The following is a 25,467-nucleotide window of genomic DNA, read 5'->3' as shown; positions in this document are numbered from 1 at the left end:
TGGGTTGAAATGAACTCTTCAAATGTACCACATAAATACTTCACAAATGTTAAATAAGCATGTGGTTCAATCCCTAAAAGAGTCATACTTATTTTTTTGAACAGCTACTTACAAAATAATCTAAATCACTGGAATTATAAATCATGTAACTGCTTGTGATTCAAAGGTGAGGCACAGCCATGATACTGCATATGTAACAGTCTCCCATAAATACAAAAATACATCTTTATAAATATAGGAAAACATAGTAACATATCTTGTTAAAGGACAATAGCTTTTAGTTCTTTAGAGAAGTATGCCTGAAACTCTATAACTGAAGCCATGGTTATATTTATAACCAGTTTAGGGAGGATGTTGCCCACTGCCTAACATATGTAGGACAGTTAGGGTATTTCTGCAAAGCATTCATAATTTGTGTATTATCCAGAAGTCGTTTCATCAGCTGGTACTCCCTCTGTGCATTTACTGATGTTCTTTCCAGGGGCCTTATTTTTTTTTTTTTGCGGTATGCGGGCCTCTCATTGTTGTGGCCTCTCCCGTTGCGGAGCACAGGCTCTGGACGCGCAGGCTCAGCGGCCATGGCTCACGGGCTCAGCTGCTCCGTGGCATTTGGGATCTTCCCAGACCGGGGCACGAACCCGTGTCTCCTGCATCGGCAGGTGGACTCTCAACCACTGCGCCACCAGGGAAGCCCTCCAGGGGCCTTATTAATTCTAATTGTTGTAAGTGTTCAAAAGCCTTCATGACAACAGGTTTCTCAAAATTATAAACAGAATGGGCCCTCCTTTGAACAAACTTCTGAAACTCATTATAAACCATTTTAAAATTAAAGGGCTCCTCTTCATGGATGTCATTTAAATGTTTCATTGCTATGATAAGACAGATTTCCAAGACCGACAGACCACGTACAATATTTGCTTTAGAGTCCACGCTACACAGCTGGTTTGCCTCCATCAGATCTGCTGCAGTCATAAATGGGTGTGATGGTGTTACGCGATTTAAAGCAAGCCTCAATAGCATGTGTAATGACCGCAGGTTTTTGCTGACATTGAAATGCTTCTGCAGCACTTCTTGCACACTTCTATCTTCTGAGAGATTCTGAGCCTTCTCATTCCACTTCTCAGCGAAAATCTTGTCTGGAAATACTGCAGTTAGAGATAATTGTTCTCTAAATATTTTAAGATACTGTGGAAAACCAAATGAATTCATTAAGTGTATCTGCCAGTGGAAAAATCGTGACTTCACTCTTTTTTCTAAGAGTTCCAAAATATGCAATCTATGTGTAAGACCAATAACTGCTACTGGAGTCTGTGCAAACTGAGAAATGTCAAAAAGATTATAGAGGAGCGTTTGGTTTTTATGATGAGCAAAAAGATCAAATTCGTCTAACATGAAGATCGCTGGGCAACAAGATTCCAGTCACCTTTTTTTAAATCTTCCAGAAGAAATGAAAGGTTTTCAGCAAAGCTTCCAAAAACTTTATCTCCAACTACAGTTTCCAGATTTAACTGCCTTTAGGGCAATTTTATCATCGATCTGCAGCAGTCCATTTAAGTGAACTTGTAATACATTTTCACTCCCTCTTCTACTTCTATTAGTTCTTTCAAAGCATGGTTTATTAACATAGTCTTTCCTGATCCTCGGGGTCCAATAATGAGAGCAGAGTTACTTTCTCCATGGATAGCAGTTCTTTTCAGCAGCTCAATTAAGTGTTTATATTGTACTTGTACTCCAAATAGGTTACTATGTGGACTCTGATGACAAAATCTTTCACGTAAAATTGTTTGTACCCGCGAAAGGTATTCTGCTTGTATTAAGTTGTTACTCTTTGATTTACGACTGCTCATTTCAACAAATTGAAATCCAGGGCAGAGCAGGATTCTGGGGACCGCGGGAATCCCTTCACAGGCTCCTCTCGCCGCATACTCTGCTCTGCTTCACCTGCTGCCGCTGCCAGCGATACACCCATACTCCCTTTACCATGGCTCTCATGGAGCTGAGCCAGCAGGCAGAGCAGCCCCTCGAGGGCCTCTGAAAGCAGAGCTGAAGTACAGACTCCAAGGGTCTTCTGCACGAGGTGGAAGGAGTCTCGGGATGTACCTGGAGGGGAGGAAGCCAGCCGGGCATTATAAATACTCCCGGGGCCTCGGAGTAGGATGGCAGAGGACATCTGGGGCCATTCCAAAGGCAGGGCTGATAGGCTCACACCTTGTTCATTTGAGCTGCTACTACATTCATGTTTAGGAATTTTTATTTTTTAAATTATGAAGATGAGTCTCTACCTCTTAAACTGTTAGTTGTCATGCCCTGGCTGGTGCTGTTAATATACAACTGAGACTGGAGGCCATAAATTTGAAGATGATGAGCTGTTGCCAGCAAACTTTCCTCTTACAATAAAAAGTTTTTAAAAAAAGAAACCCTCCCCCCATGCCAGATTTGTTTGTCTGAAACTTGTCTCTGTAGGTATCCCAGGGGCTCCCATGGAAGCTGGCCTGGGATGGTGGGGAGACAAGGGAAGGGACAGAGCAGGTCAGTCTGAGTTGGGACTGGCCTGTGCTTGCATCCTGGTGCACGTGCTGTGTCAGGGCCTGCATCTGGGCTTAAAATGCTATTCATTCATTAACATACTGACCCCCTTTTCAAGTTTCATTTTTCTGTTGTTTTGACTATAAAAGTGACACTTTTTATAAAACCAGTTTCTGTGATCTGGAGCAGGGGTCTCAAACTTTTATGTGCATCAAAATCATCTGGCCCCCACCTCAAGAGAGTCTGATTCAGTGGCCCTGGGGTGGGGCCTGATAATTTGCATTTCTAACAAGTTTCCAGATATCACTGTTACGGCTGATCTGGCAACCACCCTTTGAGAACCACTGATCTAGAAGGTACAAGGAAATGAGCACCATCTTCAATCTTACCACTCAGAACCATTGTTAACATTTGAAATGTAGTGAATATATATTTATGTATACGGACAGAGTTTTAAAAGCAAAGATGGTTCTGGCTATACATGTTATTGCTTTTACCTTGCAGCATGTGGAACTTGCCCCACCAGGGGTTGAACCTGTACCCCCTGCAGTGGAAACACGGAATCTTAACCACTGGACCGCCAGAGAAGTCCAAAACAAACTTTCAGTTTTAGAATCGTTTTACACTTAAGATAAGTTCCCAAGATAGAGAGTTCCCATATACCGTTCACCCAGTTTCTCTTTTTGTTAATGTCTTACATTATTGTGGTACGTTTGTCACAACTAAGGAACCAACAGTGGTACATTACTGTTAACTCCACACTATTTTTGCTTTTAATGAAAATATTACTTTTAATGTTTTTTTATAATAAGATTCAAATATCAGAACTGAATAGTGACAGAAGGAAAAGACCTCTTTACTCCTCCCATCTCATTACCTATATATTTCAGAGTATTTTTCTGTGCACTTATATACCTATGTAATCAGACACACACACATCTTTTTTTTTTTTCATTTAATGTGTCTTGAAAGTTTTTCTTTATCAGTATATCTAGATCTGTCCCATTGTGTTTCAATGGATAGCACACATTGCTTGGAACCCTTTTAAAACTTAATAATATCAGTTTCCAGAATTTAAGTCTAGTGGATGAAAGGTGAGGTAGGGCATACCTCCCTTTTATCTTGCATTGGAGGTTAGACATTATTTGCCCGCCTCTGTGGAGTACTTAGCATGTTCCAGGCACTGCCAAGCCTTTAGCATGCATTATCTAATACACTTATCAAAACAACCTTATGAAACAGGTATCATTATTGTCCTTATTAACAGATGAGGAAACAGGGTCAGGGAGGTTAAGCGAGCAAAACCCTTTGACGACTTTCTAGCTGAAGCAGGCTCTCTGGCGTTTTGAGTGTCGTGAGCCACTCAGTTTAGTGTGACCATGGTGTGTTTGTTCAGCTTTCCTGTGTGCCACACCCAGTGCTAGAATATGAAGGTGAAGGATGTCATTAAGGAACTTGGGCTAGTTGGGAGGACATGCATGTAAACAAATAATTATAGGCTAAGAATTACACCGGAGGTTTAAAATTACTGGTGGGGTTTTGACACCTTAAAAAAAAATCCACTGGAGGAGGGGATGTGTGCTTGGAACTGTTGCATTGCCGAGGTGCAGAGGGAAATGCAGCATCAGACTTGGCAATCTGACCTGAGTTTGAAGTCTAGTGTTACTTTTCAGCTGAGTGACCCTAGGTAAGGCACTTAGCCTCTCTGAGTTTTTGTTATGAGTATCTTAAAAAATACTTCTTATGGGCTTCCCTGGTGGCGCAGTGGTTGAGAGTCCGCCTGCCGATGCAGGGGATACGGGTTTGTGCCCCGTTCCGGGAAGATCTCACATGCTGCGGAGCGGCTGGGCCCATGAGCCGTGGCCGCTAAGCCTGCGCGTCCGGAGCCTGTGCTCCGCAATGGGGGAGGCCACAACAGTGAGAGGCCCGCGTACAGCAAAAAACAAAAACAAAAACAAAAAAAAAACTTCTTATGGTTGTAAGATTAAATAGATACATAGTAAGAGCTAGCTATTGTTATGCTTAATAAATACACGAATATATATTAAGTATTTTATATATTTAGTGGACTTAATAAATATAAATGTGTAATCTGTGCCACATCAGTTGCTGAGTGGAAACTTGGAGGAGGACTTCCCTGGCGGTGCAGTGGTTGGGACTCAGCGCTTCCACTGTAGGGGGCACGGGTTTGATCCCTGGTTGGGGAACTAGGATTACGCATGGTATGCGGCGTGGCCTAAATTAAGGAAAAAAAAAATCCTTGGAAAGTTCTAGACAGAAATAAGTAAGGAGCCAAATCTCACAGTCTGTTATCTCTCGAGACCAAATCCTGAAGGCCTCCCAGGACGCCTCATGCCCCCATCTTGCCCTCTTTTGATGGGCCTCGCTCTTGGCACTTACCCCTCACTCCCACGTGCATTTTATTCTTTTCGTGCCTTCTCTCCTCTGCGTAACTGCAGTCTCTTTGAAGGGCAGGATCTCTGCCTTTCATTCTTGTGTCCCCTGCGGTTAAATGGAAACACGTTGAACATCAGTTGCAGAACCAGGTGCTTTAGGAGGGGAGGTGCACGCTTTCCTTGCCAAGATGGTCGAGCTTAAACAGGATGGTCTTGGAAGAGTTTTTTCATCTCTCCCAACCATTCTTCCCCCCTGGGTTTTTCAGACGTTGGCCTTTTACACCCAAACTTGAGTTTTTCACATGGATGGGTCACTCAACATTTTGTTCTTTTTAATGAACTGTTTCTTAATGTATGAGTAGTCTGTGTTATGAGTTAACTTAGTCCTCGGATCTTTCACTGGGAAGAAAGATTTATGTTGATATTCCCCGCCCCCCAACTTAGAAAAGCAGAACAAAACCTCAGCAGGCCTGCGTCTTGCGTAGCCAGGACAATTCCGACCAGACTGCCACAGGTTAGATAAAATGCCTTTTTCCTTTTTCCTTTCCTACTTATGCTTGGGGTAAAGAACCTTCTGGCAAAGATTCTGGACCAGCAAAGCTGGAATAATATTGTAAAGAAGTTTTGGTTGAAGATGAAGCTAAGTGAGTTGAAGGAAAGAGTAGCTTCTTTGCTGTGTAATGGCTTGGAGAAGTTTCTAAGTTTGTCCTGGGGGATTGGCGGTTAAAACATGGTCCATGTCAACCTGAACTGTCTAAATAGTAATCTGGAGAAGAAATAAGGCAGTGTTATTTTTTTTCTCCTTTCCCTTGAAAATTGGCTGAACCCCACACGTTGGTTGGAAAGTGGGCTTGACTTGAGTATGTGAAAATCCACTTTCCTAGATCCAAAGAGCAGGACTCCCATTTCTGAAGGGTAGTAACAGAGAGCCAGGCGAGGTTTCTGCCGTTTTGTGTTTTTTGTGTTTTTTTTTTGAAGGAGCTTGCTCCCCCTAAGAGAGCCAACTATTCAGAAAACTTAATCACAGGTTCTTCCTCCATTCAGACTTAATCTGGTCATTCAGAGGCCCTTTCCCTCCCCTTCAGAGGCTGCTGGCACCTGACCTGGGGCCACAGAGGTCTTCCTCTGGGCCTTTGGAAGGCTGAGAGGGCAGGAGCAAGTTTGATTCTTTGGGTTAGGGGGTTGGGTTGGGTCTCTTAAACTTAATCTCCAGTTGTGAACTGTAAGGGAGACCAACCATCAGAGACCAACTCCCCTTTATCATTTACCATTGCAGCCAGAAGCTTCTAATGGTTTCAGCCAAAAATATTTATGAAAATGACCCAATATAACAAAAATGTATTTAACTGAGGTTGTTCATTTTATGGACAGTTGTTCCTTTTCAGGCACTTGAATCACCCTCATGAATTCCTTTTTTTTTTTCCCTCCTCGTTTTCTGTCTTCAGTTCTCTAACATGTTAAGTGACAGTGGAAGGTACTCGAGAAGTCTTTCTTCGTATAAATAAGTGCCTACATCTCTCCTCATACTTCTCTTTTCTTTTTTTTTTCTTTTTAATTTTTATTGGAGTATAGTTGATTTACAATGTTGTGTTAGTTTCTGCTGTATAGCAAAGTGAGTCAGTTATACATATATCTACTCTCTTTTAGATTCTTTTCCCATATAGGCCATTACAGAGTACTGTACTTCTCTCTTTTCTTGACACTAAAAAACAAAACAAAACAAAAAACCCACAAGAGTAGAAGTAGGGTTCTGAGAAGTCCTGTGTTGGTGGCAGCATTGGCGACTGAGGAAGAAAGTGATGAGACCCTGGCACACTGATTGGGAGCACTTGCTTGTTTACTAGCTGGGTGGCAATAAAAGGTGTCTGGAGTACTGCAGATTTATTTTTGTTGATTTGAATTCAGAGTTTATTTCATTTTTATTTTTTTAAGTTCATGTTTACTCTTTTCCACTTGGCTGAGGACAAATACAGATAAAGTCTTGGCCTATTGAAAGAGCCATTTAAATTTGTTTGATTTTTTTTTTTTTTTAACAGCACATTTTATATCCACAAAATGTGGTGAAGACAGAGCCATTCATAAAAACAGATTGCACAAGTCTGTAACTTCTGAGTGTTTACCCTGGAAGAAATCACCCGTGCCATTTTAGCCTTGCCCTTTCACATGGGATATGGTTCTGTGATTGAGTTTCAGGCCTGAACCCTTTGTGTGTGTACATCTAGCCCCATGAACCTCTCACCTGTTTCAGGAAATCATTTTGAGCAAAATGATACCTTCTTTGAGAGTCTGAGCACTTTCTCAGCAGAGCCACGTGATACAGACACAGAGAGCAGGGTGAGGACATACAGATGTGTCCACCTGCCTGTGGGCCTGACTTCTGTGAAAACCCACCAGAACCAACAGATGGATTGTTCTTTGGGAGCACTTTGTTTCAGAACTTTCATATAACACATCAAGCCGTTTAGTAGCAGCCAGAAACCAAGACGAAGCTTTAGCCCCTCTCCTTGTCCCTAGACCTTTATGGTTGTCGCCCATGACAACCAAGAACTTCAGCTTGGGATTTGGGAGACCTGGCTTCCAGATGAGCTGGGGGAACGTCCTAAGGTCTGTCTTCATTCGGAGTGAAGGAATGGGACTTGATTCTCTAGTGGTCTCTGAGTCCTGTGTGATTTCTGTGCACCAATGCTACATCTGGGGTTGGAGAGCTCAAATGCAAAAGGGACTATTTGAGATGTCCACTTAGGGGCTGTGAAGCCTGTCGACTCTTGTGCTTTTTACCTGGAAAAATGAGGGCAGCTTTTACCCAAATTAAAGGCCACCCTGAGATTCTCCTATTTGGATTCTGTGGGCAAGTGGTAGGTCTATTCTTCTTTGTGGCTGCTGTTGCTGTATTGGGAAGGGGGCATTTGGACCAAGGATTTAGAGATTTTTCTGCCGGGAGGTGATCCCATTTGTACTGAGATGGTGCTTAAAGCTGATACTTGCCGTTTTATCACTAATGGCTCTTTCTCTTTCCATAGCCGTGGGTTTTATCTGGCCGTCTCTCAGGTACGTTGACAGTTTTGACTAGCGTTTAAAAAGGCAAGTTCAGGAAATGCTATTTTCTGTGTTTCTTCTTTCCCTACTTTCCCCCTTGTTGAGCAGCACAAAACTGCCAGGTTTTATGTTCCACTGGGCAGTTGCTGCTGGTCTGATGTTTTTCTCTCCCCTTCTTCCTCCTCCTCCTGTGCCCCCTCCCCCGGAGATGCCCCTCCCGCATCCGTGCTATGCTCCGAGGGGAGCTGTACCTTTGTGGTTCTTCTGCAGCTGCCGGACTTTGATGGGGACATGCTTGCTGCCTCTACACTTGCTTCCCGTAGCAACCGGCTCTTTGAAGATGACCTCTTGCTGTTTGCCTGTTGTCTCTTGTGTTGGATTATAGATGAGAGATTTACCAGGCTGGGGGTAGGAGCCTGCTGTTAGCACATTTCTTTTAGGGTTCCCAGCGTCCCTCAGCCTGTGCTTTCTCTTTCCAGAATATGAGGTTTTGCGGGGGTGGGGGTGTGGAGGGGATATTTGTGCAGAATCAAACACAGTTTTGAGTGTGTAGGATTGCCCTAGTTGTGAGATAATGTGGAAATAGTTGCTGCAGTGATTCCTTACTGAAGCTATTTGGTTTACTTTTCATTTTTATTATAATATGATTAACACTTATTAGGAGGGGAGGGCACTCTGGCCCCCCACTCCCCCCAGGTGTTGGTATGTTGGCAGTAAACTTGCTTCCCCGTGTAATCTGAGTGCTGGGAATTGCCGAAGTACCTAAATCTCCACACACTTGAATACCCGTGTTTTACCCCAAAGCATCAAGTTTTCTTTCTTTACAGCAGCAGAATCCCCTCACATGTGGCCCCTGTCTTGCTTGGACAACCCCTGATGTGCTGTGCACAGCTAGTGCGTGGATTTCTGTTCAGCTCTGTGAACTTGCCTTGGACAGAATGAGGACATTGTGGAACAGCAAGGATTCCAAAGGAACCCTGGATTAAAACAAAAACTAGCCTTTTTTTTTTTTTTTTTTTAACCAAGTGACAACGGCTAAAATAATAGTAGCACCCATTTTAGTAAAAAGGTACAAGAAAATAGACATTTTTATGCACTGCTGATAGGAGGGTTGTTTGTAGCAGTGTACATATCAAGAGCCTTAAAAATATTCATACTCCTTGACTCAACAGTTTTTCTTCTAGGAATTTATCCTAAAAAAAACAAAAACAAAATCAGAGGTGCATATCAAGATTTTTGTGTGAGGATGTTCACTAATATGTTATTTATGATAAAAATTGCCAACAATGAGGATATCTGGCTGGCAAAGTGATAGTACTTTTGTTCATATAGTAGAGTGCTTTACAGACATTAAAATGGTTTGAGAGTATTTAATGTCAAGGGAAAATGCTCGTAAGTGGGAAAAAAGCAGAATGTAATAATGTAGTATAGGGAATTCCCTGGCAGTCCAGTAGTTAGGGCTCTGTGCTTCCATTGCAGGGGGTATGGGTTCAATCCCTGGTTGCGGAACTAAGATCCCGCATGCTGCGAGGTGCAGCAAAAAAAAGTGTAGTATATCATATGATCCTACTTTTTTTTCATTAAAAAATAAGAAAAATTGTATGGCATACATAGAAAAAGGCTATAATGAAATACTACCTCTCAATTTTTTCTCCGGTAATGAGATTTTGGGGTGTGTTAATTTTCTTCATATTCCGAGTTCTTCAGTGATCAGATAATTACTTTTTTTTTTTTTTTTTTGCGGTACGCGGGCCTCCCGCTGCCGTGGCCTCTCCCGTTGCGGAGCAGCAGGCTCAGCGGCCATGGCTCACGGGCGCAGCCGCTCCGCGGCACGTGGGATCTTCCCGAGCCGGGGCACGAACCCCTGTCCCCTGCATCGGCAGGCGGACTCTCAACCACTGCGCCACCAGGGAAGCCCCAGATAATTACTTTTATAAGCTGAGAAATTAAAAAAATTGATTCCCTACGGAGTAACCCACAAAGTACATTGATAATATTTTCTTTCAAAGCTAAGTATTTTTTAAATAGGTGAACCAAGATAATGCATCTCTTCTTTGTTTTTTTGTCATTAGAATGTGCTTGTGTTTTTTTTTTTTTAATTGATGCCACCATAATTCTTTTTGTGAGAGAAATGGCTTTGCAGCTTTAAGAAGTTGTGGTTTTATCCAAAAGGAAGTTCTATCCCTTAGAAGGAATTCAATAAAATAATATATCATCTTTTGTAATCATGCAGTGATGCCTGACTTCAAAGTGACTTACTAGTTTGTGGGCATTGGTGTTTGGATTGGTTGTTTTTGGCAAAGTCCAGCTGGACTGTCCATTTGTTAAAGGTGGATGCATGGCACTGGGCTTTGGAAGCCCTTCTGTTTGTCAGTGGTTGAAATCACTAGTTATGGACCTTACCTTTATTTGGAAATATTTGTGACTTGGGGGAAGAATGAGAAGTTTCGCAGGTGATGGTTCTATGAGCAGATTATCTAGGGGCATCAGGGTGGTGGGAGAGTGTTTTGGGGACCGGAGGGTGGGTTTCATTTGTGTTTGACAGTAGCCGATGGCGGCTGATGGTAGGAAGATCTGCACTGTCTATTAAGGTGAACTTGACTATGAGGTTGGTTGAGTTATTCAGCTATGCTACAAGCCTTATGCTTCTTCAGCCCTCACTGTCACCAATTACTTGGGAAGCTCATAAAGCTGGGAGGAAGAGAAATATAGCAGTCATTTCTTGGGAAGGCATTGAGAGGCAAGTCTAGAATGCTGGAATATGGGTAAAACTAGCTTCTGTTGGGTTCATCTTGGGGGAGGGACTGGTGAAGTTAGGGTTGGCTCTCCTGAGAGTGTTTAGTTTTTTAATACTCTCTTCTATTTTGAATCCTTTAAATAGGCACATGTGGGAATCCACAGGTGTCTAGATGGAGTTTTCTTTTAACTGGTATCCTGTTATTAACCATAGATTACTGAATAATGTTACATTGTATGGACACCACATTTTGTTTATCTATTCATCAGTTGATGATCACTTGGGTTGTTTCCACTCTTTGGTTATTATAAACAGTGCTGCTCTGAACATTCATGTTCACGTCCTTGTGTGGACATGTTTTCATTTCTCTTGGGTGTAAACGTACCAGTAGAATTGCTAGGTCATACGGCAACTCTATATTTCATATTTTCAGGAACTACTAGACTATTTTCCAAGCGGTTGCACCATTTTACATTCTTATCAGCAGTGCATGAGGGTTCCAGTTTCCCTCTGTCCTCATCGACACTTGTCTGTTTTTTTGATTATAGTCATCCTAGTAGATGTGAAGTAGTACCTCGTGTTCTGATTGCATTTCTCTGGGGCTAATGGTGTTAAGCATCTTTCCGTATGCTTATTGGTCTTTTGTATATCTTATTTGGAAAAATGTCTACTCAGATCCTTTGTTCACTTAAATTGGGTAATTTTTTTTTTTATTGTAAGAGTTCTTAACGCTCATAAAGTTTTTTTTTTTTTTTTTTTTTATGCGTTACGCGGGCCTCTCACTGTTGTGGCCTCTCCCGCTGCGGAGGACAGGCTCCGGACGCGCAGGCTCAGCGGCCATGGCTCACGGGCCCAGCCGCTCCGCGGCACGTGGGACCTTCCCAGACCGGGGCACGAACCCGTGTCCCCTGCATCGGCAGGCGGACTCTCAACCACTGCGCCACCAGGGAAGCCCCTAAAGTTTTTTTTTTAAAAATATTTATTTATTTGCACTGGGTCTTAGTTTCAGCACACATGCTCCTTAGTTGTGGCATGTGGACTTACTGGTTGCGGCATGCGGACTCTTAGTTGTGGCATGCATGTGGGATCTAGTTCCCCAGCCAGGAACAAACCTGGGCCCCCCGCATTGGGAGCTCAGAGTCTTACCCACTGGATCACAAGGGAAGTCCCTCATGAAGTATTAAGGTGCACAAAGAGATTTTCTTTATGTGGGTTGTATCTACTGATATTTGCCAGGTGAGAAATGAAAACAAAAACTTTAAAAATATTTAATTTTAAAATATGCTTTAAAATAATAATAAAACCGTTACATGTTAACATAACTAACATTTTTTATGAAACAATATTATGCTTTGGAAAATATAGTGAAGAGTGGTCTTTTTAATATTTTTATCTCTTTAATATCTGGCTTAATAGAAGATAGTTGGATTCTCACATCTACTTCTGTACCCAGTTTGTTTTGATATGCTTTGATTGAAGTGTATGAAAATCTGGCCTTATACAGATGTGTAGTTGGAAAAGGGAGAAGTATTTTATTAGTTTCTTAAGATAATTGTGGATATCTTTGATACTATATCAAAACTCAACAAGAGGTAGTTTCTTGAAGGTTAATTGTAATGTGGAACCTGAAGCCATATAGATGAACTCTTCATACCCTTTTATGTTGAAATCCATTGGTCTTGCTTGCACTTTGAATGGGTCTGTTACTAATGAATGATTTTGTATTATCGTGCATTGGTTATTTAGAAAATACTGATTCACTGAGTCATACGGCTCTTTCAAATGCTGACACATTTCATTATACAGTATTAAAAAAATCACATTTGTTAATATCCTCATCATCCTCAATAGGAAAGTCTTTAACTAGTATTGGGATTCTGTCAAGCACATGGTGGTAGATACAAATTTCCCCAAATTCTAATTTTGCTTGGAAGCTCAGATTTTATTGTTGGCAACAAATATTGTCAATTGTTTTCCTTGAAGTGGCAGGCTCACTTCATTCGTGAGAAAATGTCTGCCCTATACTTATCTGTATAACCATACTTTGTCAGTTATTCTTTTAAGTAAAAATGGTGTCCCATAAAAAAGTGGCTAGTTCAGTTTGCAACTCACAATTGCACAAGTACTTTATCATGAAGCAACCACGTGCTTTGGTATGCAGCAGAAGTGCTCTACGCATACTTCCTTTGTCACACAGAATATTAAAGAAGTATGTACTCAGGAGTTGGGAGCTAATAAAATAAAAAACAATAAAATAAAAATCATTTTTATTCATCAGTGTTCTTCATCAGTATTGCTGTCAACATTCTTAAGGAAACTCCTTTTTCTGATTGCAAGTATACAGTAGTCAGGAGTGCAATCTGGCGCCACTGCCTTGATTCACTCAACAGTATTATCCCACTGTTACATTTACACAATCAGTGCAAATGTCGGCACAATGTAAAAGGCAGTTGTTGTCTTAGTATTATTACAAATATGGTATTGCCCTCGCAGATTCTTTTAAAAGGTTTAAGGACCACCCCCACTGCCGCCCCACCAGGAGCTTATAGAGTGGACTTTGAGAAACATGGGCTAGATGGCATTTAATGGAAATTGGGGTGAAATTGTTTTGAAGGCACTTGCCTCTCTGTTATCTCAGATGTTAGCACATATTTGCATGATGATAGTGACAGTGTGTGTGTATGTGTGCGTATATTATGCACCTTGTAGTTGGACATTCTTCCTAGTCTTCAGCAATATTCAGAATCACAAAGCTATTACCACTGAGGCTCCTTTGAAAATAAAATGCCTTCCCGTTTTCTTTTCTTTTTCTTCCAAGAAAAAGCCTCTCTTCATCACCCACCTTTGCCAGGTGTGATGTTTCCTTATTTCATGTTTTGAGTTTGAGAAAACAGGGACCCTTTAGGGCCTTCCTGCATATGTCTGTTTCTCAGGACACTCCTTACTCTGAAAACCCTAGATGGGTGTCTAGCTCAAGCCCAGGCCAGTGGCTGGCAATGACCTGATCCTTGCCATGTAAATCCTCACTGAATGGCATGAAACTCAAAGTTAGCAGTTCACGGAATTGTAAGGTGAGCCCCGTTTCCCAGCCAATTATGACCCGATCTAAAGCCATAGCTGGGCCATTAATGTATTTTGGGCCTTGTTCTCTTTTATATCTTGCCAAACTCGGAGACTCTACTGTATAGCTCCTGGCAACAGGCCTCTGCCAAAACTGTTTATGAATGTATCATTTTACACCTCATTTTTCCTGTTTCCCCTTGTGATGGCACCTTGCCTGTGTTTCTCTCCCACATCTTTCTGCCCACTTAAAAAAAATTATTCCTTTAACTTATTCCTGCATTGTGATACAGACTTCTGGCTTCTGCTGTTACTTATTGTGCAAGAGATGCTAAAGAATGAAAATGCTAATTTCTTACAGGACCCTTTCTTTCTCAACTACCAGTGATTCTCCAAGGGCCCTCTTATGGGGTTGAATTATGTCCCTTCCCCCAAATTCATGTGTTGAAGCTTTAACCCCCAGTACCTCAGAATGTGACCATTTTGGGAGATAAGGTTCTTTACAGAGGTAATCAAGTTAAAATGAGATCATTAGGGAGGGTCCTGATCAAATATGGCTGGTGTCCGTATAAAATGGGGAAATCTGGACACAGACACGAACACAGGGAGAACCATGTGAAGATGGGAAGCAGTGATGGAGTGATGATTCTACAAACCACGGGACGCCAAAGATTGCCAGCAGCCCCCGCAGAAGCGAAGGGAGAGGCGGGAACAGATTCTCCCTCAGCCGTCAGACACCTTGATCTCTGACTTCCGGCCTCCTGCACTGTGAGACAGTGCGTTGGTGTTGAAACCACCCAGTCTGTGGCATTTGTTAGGACAACCCTAGGACCCTGATCCTGGTTTCAAGGCTGACTGCTCTCCCTCGTGGCCCCGTGGTTCTGTTATTCACCTTGGACCTTTGTTCCATAGGTCGCACCATGGATGGTCTCCCAGGGCGACCTGTGCCACCCCCCGTGTGAGGGTCCTGCTCAGAGCAATGCTCCCTTAGTGCTCTCACTGATGAGGAATGCAAGGTTGAGGATGGCATCCTCTGGAGGAATGGAGAGAGACGGTATTGGACCCCGGGGCAGGCAGCTTCACGCATCTGCACCCATCCTTTCCCCGGCACTGATGAGAGATGTTGAAATCTGCCTGGCCTCCTCTTGCTCCCCTTTCCTGCGGAGCAAGGAGTGTTGAGCCAGAATGGGTACATTTGGCTTTATTTTCTCCAAGTGCTTTCTCCCTGGGACCCTCCTGCGGGTTCCCAGCTGACCGCCTGTTTGCACCACACTGCAAGGAGAGGTGGCCAAGAAAAGCGAGCTGCTGGAAGGCTCGGGGCCCCGAAACATTGCTCTTCGTGGTAGTTTGGTTCTTGCCAGGATGTCCTTGTAAAACTTTTATGAAGATGTTGTTGTACTTGCATTGGAGGTTGAAAATTGCTGTTAACTTTGCTAAGTCCTGTGTCCCCCAGGAATGTGGGCCACTGAGGAAATGCCTCCGGCCCTCCCTTCTGGACGGGCGCTGCGCTGTGGCAGCTGCCTGAGCAGAAAGTTGAGCTGGATGGATGGATTAAGGGACATCAGCTAGGCCTTTGTTTAAAAATATTTAAAATATGTTTGAACCTCCCTTTATCAACAAAGAACAGTTCCTTTCGGCAGAGAGAAGTTTTTCATTTCCATGTTTTTTTTGCGATTTTGTTTGGTCCTTTTGTATATTCGTGACTTTGGTAAAGTGTTCCCATTCACATTTTGAAAGCCAAGTACAAAAGGGGCTGCATAATGTTCTATTTTGCTTAAGGGAAAAGAGCAGTTTACTTCTATTAAGAACATAATGTTTATGAAGATAATCTTCTCTGGCTTGAGTTAATTTTTTCTGGTGCTGAGCTTTGACGATTTAAAAAAAAAAAGAACATGTTTGAGAATGTGTGTATTTTAAACTTATCTGGAATTAGGAGTTAATGGAGGCATATCAGTAATGAGAATGAGCTTTGCAAGTTACAAAGAAATAAAAATGAAAGAGGTTCCTATGTCGGGGTCTGTGCTGCTCTTAGAACCAGGAGTATTAACCAGCTCAGAGTCCTTGACTATTAAGGTATTTTGAGTTAAATGTCAGAAAAAAGTATTTTCCTAAAATAAGATCCAGGTTTTTCCTTGCCTTCCTCCGTGATGATCCCAGTTTTGTGTATCAGGTTTCTGCTTAACTTCAGATCTTCTCTGGGCATTTGCCCAGAGTTATTAGAAACCTGAGCTCCTTCTCTACATATGTGCAGGAAGGGCCAGCATGTTGCACAACTCTAGGGGCCCCATTCATCTGAGTAGATGAGATCAGGGTGTGAAGGGTGCCGGCTGGAGCCGGCTGCGTGCAGCCCTGAGTGCAGGTGCCGACAGGAAAGGCATGGTGGGTGGGGGCCCCTGCTTTTGGGGTCATTTATTACATAATTACTTTTAGAAACAGACCCTGGGCATAACCTTTGATATTCTGTGCCCTTGATGAACCAAATCATTCATCTTGAGAAGTATTTGGCCAACCCTGGCTTATGGCTTTTGCCCTCCAGCCACTAGCTTAGCCACAGCTTGACAGGGGTGAGGCCACAGCTTGTGAAAGATCAATCCAGAGAATTATCAGTTGTCTCTTAAGGTTGTCCTGAAATTGCTTGCAGGCCAGCCCTGAAGTTTAGGAACAGAATGTACTTGCATTTCTCCTTTTTATACCTTTCTCCTGCAAGTATTCCTTCCTGTCCTTCAATTGATTCTGGAGACTGGAATCCAAGTGAAGAAAATGAAAGGGGCTTTAGGTAAACATTCTAGAATATTTCAAAAGTTTCAGGGTTTTGGATTGAGGTTAGGGATGCGCCGCCCACGACCGAGGTTCCACGCTGCCCTGAAAAGAATTCTCTCTAGTCAGTCACGTTTCAGCCGTTAATCAGACATTTAACAAATGGCTGGTGCGACTATTAGATTGAATCCTTTGAACTTGCCATTTTTGTAAGTCAGAAATAGTTAAATATTGGCGGTTTCCCATGGTCCTACCCGGAGTTCTCTGGAGAGGCTCAGAAGAGCAGGGAGCTGGGACCCACATGCCTGGTGCTGGGCTGGGCTTCTCACCTTGGCACCACCTGTGTATGACATTGGGCAGGTCACCTCCCCCATCATTCTGCAGTTCGCTGCTCGGAAGACAGGCATGATGTGGTACCTCGTCGTGGGGTTGTTTTAAAGATTAAATATTTTCAGTTCTATAAAGCACTTAGAGCAGGGCCCGGCACACGGCTTGCTCTGTGTGCTCTTGTTATATAATGTAGTCATTCTTATAACACCTTCACAGTTCCTCCCATATCTGTGTGCCACACTCACTTAATATTTCTCTTTAAAGTGACTATAATTCTAAAAACTGAAATAACTTATTTTGTTGATTCTTAGATGCTTTGCTTTTTTTGTGTCTTATCATTTCTGACATTGGAATGTCTTAAAATCCATTGTGTGTCCTTGTTTAATTTTTTCCTTGCCACTCAAAGATGTTTGGTTGATGGTGTCTTAGCTTTGGTGAAAAAGGAGATTTTATCAAGAATTTGTTCGTATCTCTTCTAATTCATGGTAAAATGAACATATGTATACTTATGTATATGAACATAAAACATATGTTTTAAAAAGTCCGCCTGTCCACCACCTAGAATCCTCTGTGGATTTACTTAAGGGTGGGTTGATAGAAAGGACTTCCTGGGGCCTCCCTGGTGGTGCAGTGGTTAAGGATCTGCCTGCTAATGCAGGGGACACGGGTTCAAGCCCTGGTCCGAGAAGATCCCACATGCCACGGAGTAACTAAGCCCGTGTGCCACAACTACTGAGCCTGCTCTCTAGAGCCTGTGTGCCACAACTACTGAGCCTGCATGCCACAACTACTGAAGCCCATGCGCCTAGAGCCCGTGCTTCTCAACAAGAGAAACCACTGCAATGAGAAACCCACGCACCGCAATGAAGAGTAAGTAGCCCCTGCTCGCCACAACTAGAGAAAGCCCACGCGCAGCAACGAAGACCCAACGCAGCCAAAAATAAATAAATAAATAAATAAATTTTAAAAAAAGAAAAAGAAAGGACTTCCTCTACTAAACATGGCTTGGAAACCAGCAATAAGCCATCCTTCCATTTGCCCCACTGACTACCTGCTGCGGTCCTAAAGGCTGGGCAGGATGGGGTGCAAAGGGTTCTTTTCATCCCTGGGACAGGAAAAGCACATTGGCCCACCTGGCTGATGGCTGGTGGCTCTGTTCATTGTTGGAACGTATCAAGTACCACAGAGATGGTCAGAGACAGGGATGTCCGCCTTGGCCAATAGTGCCTTCAAGTAGTGGGTGTGTTCTCTGCAGGCTGCTTTCTGGGATGGAAATGGGCTGGTAAAGTGATGTGGGAGGCCAACCCTGAAATACAAGGGACTGGACAGTGTGTAGTACAGATAAGGTGGGGAGGGGTGAGGGATAGTTCCTGCTAATACCTGTAAATCTTCCTGTTAGCCGGAAGTGTCTGGTGACATATTTTAGATTTTCTGAGCAACCTTTGATTTTTGTTTCCTTGATTTTTTTTTTTTCTTTTTTTAGCAGCAGCTTCTTGTATTGGATGAAATCCCGAGCTTCCTAGAAACAAAGAGACCTCCTGACTCTTCTTTCCTTCCCTTTTCTGGGGCTGGTGTTTTCTTCATGACCGAATGTGTAGCATGGAGAATTTGGGGAAGCTGATTTTGCCTTTTCTCCTCCAGGAAGAGAGGCATGTCTACAAAGCATGGGGCCTGTCTTTCAGTCCTTTGAAGTCATCTACTCTGACTGAGACCGTTTCCCCACTAGTTTCTTGAACCTTGAGCTGAGCAAAAAGTTACTTAATCGCCCCCAAAGCAGTACGTGAGGTGCGTGCGGAGGGCTTCATGCATTCCTGCTTTAACTTTATCTGCCAGAGAGCTGAGAACCGAGTAAGGCACTCCTGCTTCTTAGACCTCTGGGCATCACAGGCCTCCTGTAGAGGGGGGTCTCCATGCCTTCAGGTCTGGGGGATGAATAGTCCCAGAAGGCTTTGGAATCATGCCGGGTCCATTCTGGAGGAAAAATAGGGCCTAACAGCCATGACTGCTTTTCACCCCAAAGTGTATTTAGCCCTGAGAGTCTCAGCAGCCAAGTGGGGTCCAGGGGTGCCAGGAGTCCCGAGTGGCACTTCCCCCTCCCAGCACATCTTGATTTGTTAAGAAGGAAGATTTGAATTAGGTCTAGAAAGGTAATATGCATATTGGGCAGACCACAGGGCTTTTTGTTCAAGCCTGTCTGCATTTGGAAGAGAATTGTAGAGCAGTGTACATTTGTGTGTAGTGTCTTTGGTTTATGACAATTTTTGGTTTATTACAGTGTTACGGTTTGGAGCCAGGACAGTGCTTTCCAAATTCTGTCTTTGTCGAGGGGCTTTGCAGTTCTGAGATTCTGCTCTGTTGGCACCGGTTACAAGATAAAACTGACAGTCAAAGAATTCCAAGCCGATTATCATCTGGAGCCTCTCCAGCGTGGGATCCTTGGTCTGACTCTTCACTGTGTCACTCACAGCACCTGTCACAGTGCAGACACCCAGAGGGTGCTCAGTAAATTTAGTGAACGGGTTTATTTATATATTTTTAATAAATTGATTTATTTTTGGTTGCATTGGGTCTTTGTTGCTGAGCATGGGCTTTCTCTTGTTGTGGCGAGCGGGGGCTACTCATTGTGGTGGCTTCTCTTGTTGCGGAGCATGGGCTCTAGGCACGTGGGCTTCAGTAGTTGTGGCACATGGGCTCAGTAGTTGTGGCTTGTGGGCTCTAGAGCGCAGGCTCAGTAGTTGTGGCACACGGGCTTAGTTGCTCCGTGGCATGTGGGATCTTCCTGGACCAGGGCTCGAACCCGTGTCCTCTGCATTGGCAGGCGATTCTTTTTTGTGTGTGTGTGATACACAGGCCTCTCACTGATGTGGCCTCTCCTGTTGCGGAGCACAGTCTCCGTACACGCAGGCTCAGTGGCCATGGCTCACGGGCCCAGCCACTCTGCGGCATGTGGGATCTTCCTGGACCGGGGCACGAACCCGTGTTCCCTGCATCGGCAGGCAGACTCTCAACCACTGTGCCACCAGGGAAGCCCTGAACGGGTTTATAAACTTACAGATTGCTTTCTGAGACCTCGTCCATTGCGCTGCATCCAGCAAGATCGTATACTGCTTCCCCCAGGTTGCACCACGTTTAGAGGCAGGAACCAATGTTTTTTCTCTGTCTGGCAGTGTAAAGAACTTTGGGATATGGGGTGGGGGAGCAGAGTGGAGAAGGATGCTTTGAAAAGCAAGTGACTCCTCTGTCTAGTTGTTAATAAGAACTGAGGCTCCAAGTCATTGGAATCAGTTTGGTCTTTGCTGAAACCAGTTGATCTACCAACAACTATTTGCCTACTATGCCAGCAATAAATCAGTAACTGATTGATTTGGCGATGGGTAAAAGTTGTTTTTACTTTTGTCTCCCTCAAATCCAAAGAATGACTAAAAAGTCATTTATTTTTCCTGTTGGGGAAGGTGTATGACCCAGTGACTTGGGGGCCTAGTTGGCAGAGGGGATCAGAGTGGCTGGTTTGAACGTGGGTCCAGCTGCCTCTGTGTCTCTTTGGATGTGTCGCCTCCTGAGCGCAGGCTCTTCCTCAACACACAGGGACAGTAATCTCTGTCATGCATACCTGCAGCGAAGGAGTGGATATGACCTTCATTAAGGGTTATAAAGACTGGGTACCCCAAAGTGGTTGCCGCTCATGGGAAGAGAGGCATGTCTACAAAGCATGGGGCCTGTCTTTCAGTCGGGGGGGAGAGGATGAAAGAGTGGCCCTTGTGGGGCACAGACTCCAGGAGCCTCAGGCTTGTGACGGGCTGTATTTGGTGGGTACCAACTCATCCAGTTTCCTTCGTTTGGCCCATTTCCCAGTTTGGCTTCTCTCTTAGCTCTAGGTAAACAAGTTACTGTGTTCAAAACTGAATGACTTGCACCCGGTACATTTTGTCCTCGCATCTTATAGCAAGAGCTAAATGGTACCCTGGGAGCTTGGCAGAGTGAGTGCCGACTTCATCAGCAGAGAAGAACGCAGTCTCGTGGGAAGGCGAGGCCCTGGAGGAGAGTGCCCTTTCTGGTCTGGAATTTCTCACCAGTCACAAGTGCTCATGAAAATTACCTTTTGGTACTCACTCTCCCATCCTTCCCAAGAGAAGCTGAGTAGCTTCTCAAGTATGTCTTACAACCACAGGGATGAGAATCCCGGTTTTGTTGAAAAACTAGACCTCAGAAACAGGAAGATACAAGCTGGTCTTTTTGGAGGACGAAGGAGATTCAGTTTACACAAGGCTCTGGCCCAGCAGCTCTGTGGCTCCCACATGGGAAGTGATCCCTTAGCTGTGGAACCAGGCAGCTGGAGGGACGCCATGCCCGCAGACTGCCACACACCCTGGCTAGTGCCACCTCCCCTCTCCTAGGGGAGCAGTGCAGCTCACAATAGAGACAAACCTCTGGCCTGAGTGGACCTCTTATATGGACAAATGAAGGTTATCCTCTTCTATGGATAAGAAGATGCCCATTCGCCAAGGTGCATGCTTGCATCTAGAAGTAATAGTACCTAATTACCATATGCAAGTGCAATTTTTGTAAATAAAGAACTTGGCAAACAGTGGCCATTTCATATCATTTTTTCCACTACTTGGAAGCATTGAGTTATGATTTCTGTCATGTAGTCAGTTTCAGGTAGAAAGTGGGAAGCCTAATTTGAATTATCTTCCTTGTCTACACTTGACCTGTTTTCTTTGGCCTAGGCAAGTAATTTTCAAAGTGTTCTCAGAAGTTCACCTTCATCAGAATCATGTTAAAATTCCTAAGTCTGTGTCCCAGCCCTAGAGACTCTGGCTAGGGTTCTGTGTATGGCTGGACCGTGCATTTTTTGTTTCTTTCCAGTTCTTTCTTTGAGGTTAAAATTTGCATGGAATGAAATGTACAAATCTTAAGTATTCTACCCTGTGGGTTTTGACAAATGTGTCCCCTTATGTAACTCAACCTTTATCTTTTTTGTCAAGATAAAGAACAATATGACCATCAGTCCAGAAGATTCCCTCGTGCCCCTTCCCAGTCAGTCCCCACTGGACTGTGCATCTAGCAGTGCCCCAGGGCTTCTTGTTAATAGTGGCTGAGGCCAGAGAGCCACTGGTAATTAATGAACTACAGTACAGCGTTGGAAGTTTGATCTAGCAGGAAGGGTTGGGGATTGGAGTTACCATCTGAATTCAAGGTTCTTGAATTCTGTAGATCTTGGATCCTATTGATAGGGACTATATTTTAAAAAGACATATTTTGGCAACTTGCTTAGGAGTTGCAGGCAACCTCTGGGCCTGCCTTGCTTCTCCCTTCTGAAATCAGGGTGTTTTCAGTTCCAGATGTGGCGTCTACATTGTTGCTTGCACTTTCAACTCCTTTGGGCTGTTTTAACAAAATACCACGGACTGGGTAGCTTATAAACAACCGAAATTTATCATTCACCATCCTGGAGGCTGGAAGTCTGAGATGTGGGTGCCATCATGGTTGAGTAAGGGCCCTCTCCTGGGTTACAGACTTCTTGTATCCTTGTGTGGCAGAGGAGTCCAGGGAGCTCTGTGGAGCCTCTTTCATGAGGCACTGATCCCATACGTAACTTTAAGCACCTCCCAGAGGCCCCACCTACTTAATACCATCACCTTTGGGGGTTAGGATTGCAACATAGGAATTCTGTGGGGAGACAAGCATTCAGACCATAGCAGAGCCCATCGCCTCTCAGGCTCTTGCAGGCTCCAACCCCTTCTTGGCGGGGTCCCCTGCAATTCCATGGTTAGGGTTTCCCAGCTACTGGTTCTTCTGCGGCTGTTCCCAGTCATCCTAAGTGTAGAAGACCAATGCCATTCTTGGCTTCTTCTTGGTGACTCACTTGAGTGCATCAGCTCCCTTTCCTTTATGATGTTGCTGTTTATTTTTCATAATATCAAGGTTTGTCATTTGATCCAGAGCCAGTGATTGACAACCCCCTACCCTCTCCATGGGGAGAGAATACACATGCAATAGTTAAGCTTAGAAGAGTCCAAACAGGGTAGGCGTTCAGAAGTGGGAGCAGTAATAGTGAGTGGAAGGGTTCTGGAAAGATCAAGCAGAGGCATTGGGGTTAGAGCTGGACCATGAAGAGTGGATGGAGCCAAGGAATGGGGCATAAGGACCTCCAGGTTACTTAGGTGAATTTATGGTGACATCTTGCTTTTAGGTAGCATTTGGTACTCTTTGGTATTCATTACTTTTTCTTCTTTCTAACAGCTCTGTGAATTAGATGTATGTATGTGAATCCTATGTATTGCTGAGAAACTGAGGTCCAGAGAGAAGAAGTGATTTGCCCAAGACTACCCAGTGAGATCACTGGCAGCCTGAGCTCTCCCTCTTGCTATCTTAAGTTTCCTGTGTCACCTGACCTCCCACTGGTCTCTGACCCCAGAACACCTTCACTGCTCGTTTCCTGTGGTGTTTTGTTTTATTTTGCATTGCCCGGTGCTGCCAAAACAAAATCTTTTTAAAACAGCATTTCCACTGTTAACCTGTATCCTCAAACACATTTCTTTATCTTCTAGATTTGAGCCAGTCCTGACTTTAATTTGATACGTTTAAGATAACTGGAGGTGGACAGGGTAAGAGTGTGTTTGGGCTTTTGTTTTCCTTTCTTTCTTGGGATTGTAGGGGAGTATTAGATTTCAGAGTCTAAAGTTAACATAGCAGTCACTAGCCAGATGTGGCTTCTTAAATTTGAATTAATTAAGTAAAACTTAAAGTCCAGTTCCCTGCCTCCAACAGCCACACGTGGCTCATGGCTCCTACATTGTCAGTGCAGGAACAGAGCTTGCCCATCGCCGCGGAAGGTGCTGTTGTTTGCCAGCCCTGGTCCACAGCCGCAGCCCCGACTGAGTGACTTCCCATGACCTCTGACCTTACAAGGAAGGCTCGGAGCATAGAAGGTGTGATAAAGCTGTCCGTGGCACTGACATGTGTTTAGGCCATGTTCTAGCAGTCTCTGGTTCAGTTCCCTAAAAGACACAAGCAGTCGCTTGTTTTTCACAGAGAGGGAAGACCTCTGACCTGAGTTGTACTGACTCCAGTACAAGTGCTCCTGTGGTTGGGCAGCATCCCACGATAGAATCTAGAATAAGTGTCCATCAGGCCAGTGTAACCACAGGTTCCACATCCATGGATTGAACCAACTGTAGATTGAAAATGTTCAGTTGGGAAACAAAATTCCAGAAAGTTCCAGAAAGCAAAACGTGAATTTGCCTCATTTTGGTGACTATTTAGCATTTACATTGTATTTACAACTGTTTACATTGTACTGAGTATTATAAGTAATCTAGAGATGATTTAAAGTATACGGGAGGATGTGTGTAGGTTATATGCAAATACTGCACCATTTCGTGTAAGGGACTTGAGCATCGTTGGATTTTGGTGTCCGCAGGGGTCCCAGAACCAGTCACCCGTGGAGACTGAGGGACAACTGTATTATCGTTTGTCCCATGTTTATATGTGGCCATATTACATGTGCTGTTAGTGGTGCGTATTTACACGGTTGTGTGTGGGTGGGTGAATGCATACGTGTGAAGATATCTGCCTGTGTTGGGAGAGGTATGGTGGGGAGAACAGCTGTAGCCAGAAAAGCTCCTGTGCAGAGGAACGAGCTGCCATGTTGCCGCCTCCACCCTTAAGAATGTTCTTTGTTGCCCGTCTCCGACTGGAATTTGGTTTGTACATACTTTGGGTTTGCAAGAATAAAAACCTGAATGCAGAGTTACAGGTAAGGGGCTGGTCTTAGTTCAAGTGCATTGAGGTGAGTCATTTTACACACAGTGGCTTACACTGGGAGAGTCCTTTTGGAAGAGGGAGGCAAAGAGGGCTCTTGTGTGTCTCAGCACGTACACTGCCTCTGACGGGATGGTTAGACATCCCAAGGGCCCTGCTCTAGGTTTTAGTCTTTATTCTACCAAGATGAGGGTTTACGAAGCATGAAGAGCCAAATCCATACTAGCTGTCTAAAAAAGACGTTGTCTCATTGGTTTTCATGGCCCGATTCTGAGCTAGACCTCAATCAGAAAAGGAAGGTTTTCTCTTTTCTCCCCTGGGTCATCATGTGTTTATGAATTAAAGCCCACTTACATAACTCAGTGTTGACGCTGGGATGCTTGTTACTTTGGGTTGGGTTGGAGAGCTCCATGGTAGAGTTGTTGACTCTCTTTTTAGAATGCTGTCTTTGTTTTTGCACCGAATTCAGCAATTTCCTTAAAAAAAAAAAAAACCCAAAAACCCTTTTAATTGAAGTATTTATTTACCATAAACTAACCATTTAAAGATGCAATATAGGGTTTTTTAAAAATTAATTGATTATTTATTTTCGGCTGCATTGGGTCTTCGTTGCTGTGCGTGGTCTTTCTCTAGTTGCAGCGAGTGGGGGGCTGCTCTTTGTTGCTGTGCGTGGGCTTCTCATTGTGGTGGATTCTCTTGTTGTGGAGCACGGGCTGTAGGCGTGCAGGCTTCAGTAGTTGTGGCTTACGGGCTCTAGAGCGCAGGCTCAGTAGTTGTGGTGCACGGGCTTAGTTACTCCACAGCATGTGGGATCTTCACAGATCAGGCTTCGAACCCGTGTCTCCTGCATTGGCAGGCTGA

At 43.9% G+C, this 25,467-nt stretch overlaps 1 protein-coding gene and 1 pseudogene across 1 annotated transcript in view; one reads left to right on the top strand and one right to left on the bottom strand.

Moving 5' to 3' along the window:
• ZNRF3 (zinc and ring finger 3) overlaps positions 1 to 25,467 on the top strand; it is a 145,582-nt gene that overhangs the window by 47,403 nt on the left and 72,712 nt on the right. The gene's annotated exons all lie outside the window — the stretch shown is intronic.
• Positions 332 to 1,847, bottom strand: LOC136133069 (origin recognition complex subunit 4-like; annotated as a pseudogene).

The sequence above is a fragment of the Phocoena phocoena genome, chromosome 13 (genome assembly GCF_963924675.1).
Source record: "Phocoena phocoena chromosome 13, mPhoPho1.1, whole genome shotgun sequence".
Classification (NCBI taxonomy): Eukaryota; Metazoa; Chordata; class Mammalia; order Artiodactyla; family Phocoenidae; genus Phocoena; species Phocoena phocoena.
Note: the sequence above shows the minus strand (reverse complement) of the source record. Positions and strands in the feature narration are given on the sequence as shown.